The following is an 11106-nucleotide window of genomic DNA, read 5'->3' as shown; positions in this document are numbered from 1 at the left end:
CAAACTGGATGACGACCCCCCATAGCCTCTACAAATTTCGTAAATAGCCAAGCAAAGGACTCCTTACTCTCATTTATAATAAGTCCAGCCCCAAAGGTCACGCATCTCTTATGATTATCCACGCCTGTAAAAGGACCAAATATCATCCTATACTTGTTTTTTCTAAAGGTCGTATCAAAAGAGGTCATATCCCCGAATAGCAAATAGTTTTTAATACTAATAGGGTCAGCCCAAAACACATGTGACAATCGACCTATCTCGTCTACCTCAAAATCAAAATAAAAAGATGGACACATGTGTTTTATCTTCATAAAATGCTCAATAAGCATTTGAGCATCCCCCTACGATAAATAATATTTTGATATCTCTAGAAAAGTTCTTAAAGTCTTCCAATGACGCACCCACATTTCTATAACCTCTAACATACTCCTTGAACAACCTATACGACTTAACTGGACCTATGTTATTTTTGGAGTTGTCAATTATCATTTTTTTGTGAACTACATTCAACTCTCTCGTTTGTGTCAAATGTACCATTGTTGATGGTGTTTGTGGCATATGATTATGACCTTCATGAAAATCATATATTTGGTATTTACCCATATCAGGACCTTCCTCCAAAATTCGCTTAAATTTAATACAAGAAGGACATTCTATCCTAGTCCTTTGCCTCCTGTGATTTTTCCCTTTCGCTTCACATACTCCAGCCTTATTACACACAACTTTTTTATGCGTAACGACACCATTTTTAGACTTTTGTGAGCTTAATCTAGTCACAAACCCACATTCTTTAGCATATGCTTCATAAAACTCAACACCTAGTTCAAGCTTATCGAATAACATACCAATAACAGGCTTAAGATGGTTGAGACACTCAAAAACCCGATTCGTGTTGCTTGAAGAACCTTCTGCTACCTCCTCGTCCTCTGCCTCCTCTACTATGATATCTGCATATGTGGTGCAATTAAAGTAAGAAAGGCGAGGGATACAAAAGCATATGAAATGTACCTTTAAAAAGCTGAAAACATCAAGCAACTACCAGGATGAATAGAATTGTACCTTCAACAAATTCGAAAGTCACAACTTCAGGAACATCATGTTCAACGCTATTGCGAGATATTTCTAATATAGGTTGACATGCATTAGCTTCAACATTCGCTCCTTCGTTTGTAATGACATTTGAAAAAGTTTGTGATAGTATTGAGGAGTTGTCTTTGTCATTATTGCTGCAACAAGAAATGTCAAAAATTAAATAAGCAACAATACAACAAAGATAATTCATGAAATTGAGTCCCTTATTTTAACAAATGTAGGCAATTTCACAATTTCTCCAACCCTAATTTCTCAATTAAGCCAATTTGATTCACAAAATCACATTTTGATGCACCTAAACAAGAATTTGATGCACATAAACAGGAATTTGGATGCACATAAACAAGATTTTGATGCACATAAACGGTCTCCAACCCTAATTTCTCAGTTTCCCCAATTTAATTTATGAAACCCTAATTTCTCAATTAGGCCAATTTGATTCACAAAATCACATTTTGATGCACCTAAACAGGAATTTGATGCACATAAACAGGAATTTGGATGCACAAAAACAAGATTTTGATGCACATAAACAGTCTCCAACCCCAATTTCTCAGTTTCCCCAATTTAATTTATGAAACCCTAATTTCTCAATTAGGCCAATTTGATTCACAAAATCACATTTTGATGCACCTAAAAAGGAATTTGATGCACATAAACAGGAATTTGGATGCACATAAACAAGATTTTGATGCACATAAACGGTCTCCAACCCTAATTTCCCAGTTTCCCCAATTTAATTCATGAAACCCTAAATTCAAAAGCATGATTTATCAATCCAGAAACTTAAGAGACGAATCAAACCCTAATTTCATGGTTTCAACAAATTTCTCAAATCCCCTAACCCTAATTTCTCAGTTTCCCCAATTTAATTGACGAAATCCTAAATTCAGAAGCATAATTGTTCAATTCAGAATTCTAATCGGTTAATCAATCCCTAATTTCACGAACAATTTAATTTAATCGACTAAATCAACTAATTTCATAACAAATAATCATAAAGATCGAAATTTTACCTCGAATTTAAAGACGTCATTGATTGAAGCAGCGTCGAAAGGTTGATTGTCGAAGAATTTATCGTTCGATTGTAGAGAAAGTTAAGGTTTGATTATCAAAGAGGCGATGGCGGAAGGTTTTAATAGTCGATAGATGAGCTGAAGAGAGAGAGAAAGCAAAATTTAACAATGTCTGAGTTTAGGTGGGTTTGGGAGGGACGCGCGAAAAAATTTGGTGTTTCGTTGAGTTAATGTCAGCGTGTGTATTATTAGTATGTGGTTCTCATGGTTCTCATTATATGGGTGGTTCTCACCAGATCTCGACCCTATATATATATATATATAAGTTTGACCTAATTTATTACACTAAGGAGTACTTTATATTCAACTAAACTCATATGAGATACCTTACAGTTAACCATTAACAAAAAAGAAGACTATTTCTACTTTATTGCCTTGATATTTAGCCTAATTTCACTTTATTGCCATAAGGTTGCATAATTCTACTGTGGTACCTTGAGGTTTTGACTACCTCCCACTTTAGTGACCTATACATAACATTCTTAGTATTTTATACTCCATCCACTCATCTTTTATCTTCGCATTTCTCTAATATAAGTGAGAAGTATTTATTGAAATGGGGAGATAAAAGATGAATGGAGGGAGTACTAAAAAATAATTTGAACATAAAGACATTTTTTACAATACTATGTTAATTATACTATTTTGTATACAGTTTAATATCCAATTTTGCACTTTGTTTTACTGAAAATGTAATTAAGATAAAAGTTGACTATTAAATGTTTGAGGTCACCAAAATGAAATTTTATTCAAAACTCAGATTACCAAAGCAGGAAGTAGTCGAAACCTCAGGACACCAAGTGGAATTATGCAAACTTCAGGGCACTAAAGTAGAATTAACCCAAACCTCAAGGACCAAAATGGAAATTTTTCAAAGTAAACTATGAAAAGCTAATGTACAAACTATTTCACGTTTAAATATAAAATCAGTACATGACAAATTTATAAGTTTAATAAACAGCCATACGCAAATCGCGGTAAATAATTAAGTGAATAAAAACACATAGATGAATTGGAATTTAGAAAGTAAAAATTAATGTAACCGGCCTAACCGCATAATTTTGTATATTTGGCAGTTCAATACACTTTTAACGTCTATTATGGATTTGATATGAATTTGAAACCAGTTTGAAGAAAAAATTCGGTGATATAATAGTAGATTATATATAGTTCTCACAATTATTCTAAAAAAAATATTTATCGTACACAAATTTATTCATAGTTAGCTAGTTCTTGGATTATTAGTCCCGCATAAAATCATAATTCTTGACTTTATTCATTAAATGTTAGTCTTTACTTCTTTTTCCTATTATGACATGTTGCTTTTTCTTGAAATATTTTAAAAAAAATAAAAATCAGTTTTTTCCTAAGGTTTTTGTAAGACAATTACGGATTTGGTTATAATTAACAACCCGAATCTTTTGTAAATCTTTTAAATATTCAAAAAAGTTTTTATATAAAATTATCTTTGTTATTACACGAGTTTCACTAAGTGGTTAAAATCGAACAACTTAGATTTTTGATAATATTTTATATTTGTAAGAAATTAGGATCTTTTTTTTTCTCACAAAGATTAATTGTATGTTTATAAAACATATAATTTTAATATTTTTATATGTTTATTATATTTTTTTTTGGGTTATAAATATTTCTAAAATAAATATTCTTTATAAAATTATTTTTCTATTATTATTTTAATAAAAAATAATCGATAAATTATTAGATCCACTCCTATTAGTATTATTTTTCTCATAAATGATTAGATTTACTTCTATTAGGATTATACTTTCTCATAAATTATTAGATCTATTTCGATTAGGATAATTTTCTCATAAATTATTAAGAAGAAAAAGCTAGATCTACACTTATTATGATTTCTAAAAAAGTTGGACTCTCTAACATCGCTCGAAAAGTTCCTGCTTTATATATATGTATTGATGATTAGGATTATACTTTCTCATAAATTATTAGATCTATTTCGATTAGGATAAATTTCTCATAAATTATTAAGAAGAAAAGCTAGATCCACACTTATTATGATTTCTAAAAAAGTTGGACTCTCTAATATCGCTAGAAAAATTCCTGCTTTATATATATGTATTGATTATGGAAATAAAACCATGGTTATTAACCCAATCCACCGAGTAACCGACCACCCTACCCACAAGCCCCAACACCTTCCCCCACATCACCAGTCCACCACCACCATTATTGTTGATCTATGTCCATGATAACCACAGATTACAAGTAAACAATGTTAATGTCAAAACACTTAATCAAGTATTGCAAGTTTGTAACTAAGCAATTCAATTTTCAACCAATAAAATCTCATCAATACTCAAACTCATACGCCTCTCAATTTTCTTCATCACTGCTGCAAGTTCATTCAAATGGGTAATTATTTGCAATTCTTATCAACCATCACCACTTAACTCTTCATTTCCAACCATCGATGTGCGACTACTGTCGCCGTCGTTCAAGTACCACTCAAAGAGCTTTACAAGGGCGACTAACACCACCACCCTTTTCGTTGTCGTTCACGGCGGCCATAACCTTGTTACCCGTCGTTTGTAGTGCTCAAATCTGATCTTCTTTATGGTGTTGGTGAGGTAGTGCAGGGGTTGCGGCGGTGATGGTGGTGGGAAGGTTAGGTTGCAATGGTTACCAGAGGTCGAGGTGAAGGGTTACGGTGGTGGGGAGGGTTATATTTGAGGTAGTCAGGTTGCTAGGAATTCATATTTGAGGTTGGAGGATGGAGATGTATGTTTAATTATTATTGGATTTACTAGTTGTTGTATCACGCATGGTGCGCGCGATACCCAAGATATTGTGACTCGTTTAGTTTAATAACGCGCGTATAGAAATATGAATATTGATATGTTGGGTCTAAATCCTAGTCGTTACACCGAAACCCCAAGATATTGTTACTCGTTTAGTTCGATTAGTATTGAATCATGCACAGAGTGCGGTTCGATTAGTATTGATTCATGCACAGAGTGCGGTTGTTTTGTATGTATGTTTGTGAAATGAGACAATAGCGACAAATCAAAACACAGTAGTGATCATATTTAAAATTAATATTCAATGAAGAGTTTTCGGTAACGGAATCATAGGCACTGGGTGCTCTCTTACTTGAGTAGTAAAGAAATTAGATTAGCAGATGGAGAAAAGAAAACTAAGCTTTCTTAGATCTCGGGTCAGCTATCGGTAACGGAATCATAGGCGCTATTCTTACTTTTTTTTCTATTAGCAAACTACCCAGTTTAGTTCTTCCAAGATTGCTTCATCCAGGTAAGCCACTCAATTTTATTTCCTAATGGGAACAAGGTAATCAACATTCTGAATAGAAGAATTTTAAAAGATGTCTAAAGGGCCTGGAAACAAGGATTCTTTAGTCTGTGTTTGCTCAGATAAAATCGTGTTTATCCAACCCCATTCCCCAATCTCGGTTAACACCCTTTCTAATAACCTTTATCGAACCTCAATAAGTCTATTAACACATGCCAACTAATAATTAAACTTCATCAAGCTATAATCCTAAAGCTACCATCTTTATCAAATTCAGCTACCAACTTTATAAAATTCAGCTAACACCCTTTTTCTTATATAAGCTTTATCCAACCTCAATATCTCCAAGTTTCATCAAACCAGCAGTCCAGCAACAAAAACCCAAAAAATATGTACTTCCTCCATTCAACTCCACTCTACCACTTTCTTTTTTCACGTTTACCAACGCGTGTTTTACGCGCTAAAAATCATTAGCTACGTATTTGCAAAAATTATAAAAATTAGATATTTTTAATGTACTCGTAAAGACGAATCAAACAAGATCCCACATGAATATATTTCCACTTACATATCATGAGAAAATCGAAAGTGAATACACAATTGTGAATAGTGTACAAAAGTGAAATAGGTAGAGTGGAGTTGAATGGAGGAAGTAATCATTATACAATTCCTAAACAGATCCTAAAGCCACAAAATTTACTAATCCCGCTTATTTCTTGACAGAAAAAAAAAAAAAAAAAACTTGTAAAAAGTCTGATTCTTTTTACAAAAGTAACTAAAACCAGACTCAACTCGTAAGGCACAACTCGTAAGGCATTATCCAGAAAACATGGGCAATAAGAAACCCAGATCAAGTAGGTGAGAAAGAAAACAAAAGTTAGGGTTACAAAACTTAAATAACCGAGAAAAAAACCATTAAAACTCACAAGGACCCATCAATTAGAACAGAAAAAAAAACTACCAGTCAAATTTAAAATCATACGATTAAAAAAGAAAAAAAAAAGTTACAAACTATCCTGCTATCTTAAAATCAAAAGCTATACACCTATAACCTAACTCTTAAATACTATAGCAACAACTGCAGACTTCCAGATTTACTTCTCCACACATCACGCCCTATTATAAGGGCAGTGACACGGTAGAATCTCTGCTTTGTCACCATACAACATTACTTTATGACAAGAACGATAAGATTAAAGGCTTGTTGGTAAGATGCATGATTATTTGATCACCTAATAAATACGTCTCTTCCCTACTCTTCTATTTGATTAAAGTAACTTCACAATAGTTCTAAGAACTCTTTACTTTTAATCATGCAAAGGTAAATAAATTTCTCATTATTCTCCCTTGTTATGAATTTTTTTTAATTTCAAGCAGGCAAAAGGTCGACAACTCAACATGCTCCTCGTCATTCTCCGATCCTTCTTGTTTGTTAACGTACCAGACGCGCAGAGAAAACTTATCGACATTCATCCTTCTTTAGCAGCAACAGGCCCAGCAGCTCTTTGCTGGTCAGTCCAACTTCAAAAAGATCTGAAATTGAATTAAACCTTTTAGATTATAGTAAAAAAAAAACAGTTTAAACTAATAAACCATGAACAATTCACTTCACATTGTAAATACATCAAAATTTTGCATTTAAATTACAGCTATCTCTCAACCAGTCCAGATTATATTAACTCATCACTAATAAGCACCAAAGTCAACTCCACATTCCATTAGACATTTTGCTAATGAACTCCGGAGAAAGTGTTGACCTTTGTACATCAAAATAACACATGCTCTCAAACATGTCACAACCCCATTTCATAAGCAAACTTCATCAAACCGGTGCAAGGACTTTAGGTACTACTCACTCGGCCACAATCATTTGTTTACATATGATTAAACTATCTTCACAAAGCAGCCAAAAAGGGTGAACAAATGAATGGACGGAGGAAGTAAGCACTATCATCATTGTAAATATCATATGGCTCGTTATTTATAAGATTGTTATTTTAAGGTTGTCGTTCCATTTCTTCCCAATTTTCGACTCTTAACAGTAACCTAATCAATTTCTAATTTCTCTGATTTCTAAACTAAATTAACATTAATTTTTATTCTAATTTACAGAGACGCAAAGTTGAGTATACAAACCTTGGTGTTCACATTGACGCCAGAAATGTCATCAGGACGGGAATAATGAACAAACACCATCAGTAGGAAATATATTTATAATGTTTTCTGAATATATGCCTTCCTATAGATCTGAAAAGATAAACAAGACAGAATTAGTTTATCACATCCAAAAAAACTTTTCCTCTTTTCCCTCAACCTTCCTATACTCTTCCGGTGTCATCTCCTATGTTCAAAATAAAGACATATATAGTCCAAATGTTGCCCCCCTCCATCCTACTTTTATTGCCCCTCCTTCCAAAATTTATTTCAAATTAAGTTTTCCCTTTCGTAATTAAGCATGTTAAATGAGTGAACTACCAATTTTGCCCAATAAGCAATTAACCACCTCTCCCTCCAAAATGACATGCTCATTCTCTTTTACTCAAGGTACGGGTTTATATTTTACCATTATTCCTTTAATCTTTCCCAGAGTAGAAAATGAGACAACAAACTTGGAATGAAGGGAGTAATTTATATAATGCATCTTAAGGCATAAATGGCACAGACGAGATACAATGCATCATTTGAAAAATATTACTATTAGTCCAATATCTTCAATAAATCCCACTATGAGCATCTCATTAGCTTTAAGAGTACATAAATCGGATAAAGAGACCTCTGCATCTCTAAATTAAATCTACCTATAATTATTTCAGGAGCATAAGTAGTTCCTCAAACAGTACAATTGTAAGAGCAGTCAACTAAGAGTACGATTCTAAGAGCACTCTTATAATAATTTGCACTTGATTATCAAACTTGTAAACTTTTCGCTCTTAATCGCAATCATCTCAAGCTAAAATTAGAATCATCAGTGAGGACTATTATCCGCCTAGATCAAGCTATCCCTAACTTCTTATATTCAGCTGACATAATAAAACTCAAATGTTCCACGATTTTCAGCACTCGAAATCAGCTAAAAATGAGTCTTGTAAAAGACGGTCTTACATACATATCAAATTTCATTCATTCTTTTGAAATAGATCTCAACTTGTCCAATCAAGCTGGCTAGACAAACCAACTATGATCAATTTCAAGCCTACTTCCTTACCATTTGAAATAGACCCCCTGCTACAACAAATGATATGCTTCTTCTCACCCTTTCATTTCTCCACGAAGTCCATATCGAAAACCCCAATAATACCAACAAAAAAGAGTCAGATCGAACTAAAAGGCGGAAATCATCGTCGGAGCAAGTGCATATTCTAACACGTAATCGCTATCACTATGATGTACCCACTTAGATTAAAATCAAATAAAAAGAGTCACAAAGTTTGATCTTAATCTTGGTTTTAGGAGCAATGGTAATAGTATACCATACCCACTAATAACGATCAATAAAGGAAAAAAATGACTTGAAGCAAATAATCACCTTTACTTATTCATAAAACTTTTTTTCCCAAGCGTAAAGGCGTTAAGGTTGAACAAAGACTCTTATGTCCTCTGGCTGCATCCACCGCGGCCGCATCAAGCCTGAACTTCACTGCTAATGTCGGCTTTGAAGTCCAGCTTGAACTCCACTTGCATGATATACAGTCTCTGCAATAGCAACGTAACTAAGTACCCAAAACAAAATCCAAAATCACATGACTATACTGCTAAAACGAACACTTGGGAGGTTGTCAGATTCGCGCAACTCTATTGCTATCGATTTTTAAACATTAACATCTATAAATACTCCCGCAGTTTATTCAATTCCTTCCCTAATAAGTTAAAGAAATTCTATTAAAACATTTATGTATACTTGAATGGATAGATAATATGAGCATTTAATAAATATAATGTTAAGAAACATCCAGCATTAAGAATAAACAACAATCGGGCCGAATGGGAGACGGATGGTGATGAGTTAGAAGATGGATTACGGCTCAACCTAACAGTTCATGTAGCTCAACCTAACAGCAACAATTGATGCAAGTAAGAAAAAATCGAAAAGGAAATAATTTACTATACCAATTGCAATTAACATAATATTGACGAGACTGTCACAATGACTCATTTAGAACAAGCTGTAGTGTGATAAAATATATCTCATCGACATTTTTAGTGTGATAAAATATATTTAATCGACGGATGGTGATGAGATAGAAGATGGATTACACCAGTTTCTTCGATTCCTTCCCTAATAAGGAAAGACTTTTTTTAGGGTGATGACATTAAGGCAAATTATTTGCAGCAAGAGGGATGGATTAGGCTATGTAAATCTAAAAGCTTATCTTTGTCACTTAAAGACGAACTGGCAGTTTAAATGCATACTCTTAAGCTGCCTAAAACTCCGATCAAGCTGTACACAACCGATTCAAGCCTTTCCGGAACCGGATCACCAGCAGCGGCCACCTTATCAAAAAAATCCTGCAAGTTCCGACAATCTCTTTCAAATCCTTACGCCTAACAACAATCCTCATATCGTTTCGTTACTCCCACAAACTTCCCTCCCATTCTCCGACCTCATCAACGACCTATTCTCATTCACCCCCTCATCCTAACCGCCGCAAGCAATTTGAATTGTTGATTAATCAAATAACTGACAACTTAACTTCTTTCCCCTTCGATGGGTTGTCATATAATGGGTAACTCAATCTACTATATTGTACCCGACTCACTCCTCACGGACCATGTATCAAAGGATGACAAAGAAACTCATTGCACTACAATGATGAGCATCACTTTAGCATTAACAATTAAATTAGACTGATCTTACACCTATCTTGCTAATTTATCTCAATCAAACAATAGACAAACATTTGCAATAACACAATATTGTCTTAATAATAAATAAAAATAGAAAACAAATTACCTATGTCATCAATAAGGCGGAGCCTAATGAAATAATCAAAGTCATCTCTTATTATCATCGCTGGTGGAGCAGTCGTGAACACCTCCAAAACTGATCAAAAATCAAACTGCAACCACAATCTAACATAATTCAAAAAACCAAACTTAACAAAACCAAGATGAAATCAGGCGATCAAAATAGAAGATCAAGCAACAATCCCATTAAACTAACAAACATGTATGAAAAAAATAACCTTTTGTCAGCGAAAATGGGAAAAGAATAGGTAGAGTGATTCGTCGACACATGACAAACATTTACCGTTGCTATCGCCACCCTGTCCTCTGCATTGATCTCAGTGTCTCTGCCGGATGGTTTACGATGTCCCCGCCATCAGAATTAGGGTTTGTGGGAGTGAAAGCTAAGGGAAAAGGTGTGTAATGTGTTGTGTGGAAAGAGATCAGAGAAAGTAAAGAGAAAAGGTGTGGTTTGGTTTGGTTTGGTTAGTCAGACAAGAGAAGTAATAACACAAATTGGGCTCAATTTGTCAAAGCAAGTGGCAAAGAAGGCCCAGAGAAATAGGCCAGCGCAAGAAAAGAAACACGCCAAAACGACACCAATAGATGCGTTTTAAACTGTTCATTTGAACAGTAGACTCCCTTCGTGACATTTAGGATAAGGTGAAAGGATTATTATGTTATTCATTATTATACCCTTATTATT

At 33.9% G+C, this 11106-nt stretch overlaps 1 long non-coding RNA gene across 1 annotated transcript; it reads right to left on the bottom strand.

The window, feature by feature from the left end:
- Positions 1-8850: 8850 nt before the first annotated feature.
- LOC141617403 (uncharacterized) lies at positions 8851-10852 on the bottom strand. Its single transcript, XR_012531109.1, has 3 exons — positions 10640-10852; positions 10408-10513; positions 8851-9149 (listed from the first exon to the last, which is right to left on the bottom strand). It is a non-coding gene; the product is annotated as an uncharacterized LOC141617403 (long non-coding RNA).
- Between the last annotated feature and the right edge of the window lie 254 nt (positions 10853-11106).

Source organism: Silene latifolia, chromosome 1 (genome assembly GCF_048544455.1).
Source record: "Silene latifolia isolate original U9 population chromosome 1, ASM4854445v1, whole genome shotgun sequence".
Classification (NCBI taxonomy): Eukaryota; Viridiplantae; Streptophyta; class Magnoliopsida; order Caryophyllales; family Caryophyllaceae; genus Silene; species Silene latifolia.
Note: the sequence above shows the minus strand (reverse complement) of the source record. Positions and strands in the feature narration are given on the sequence as shown.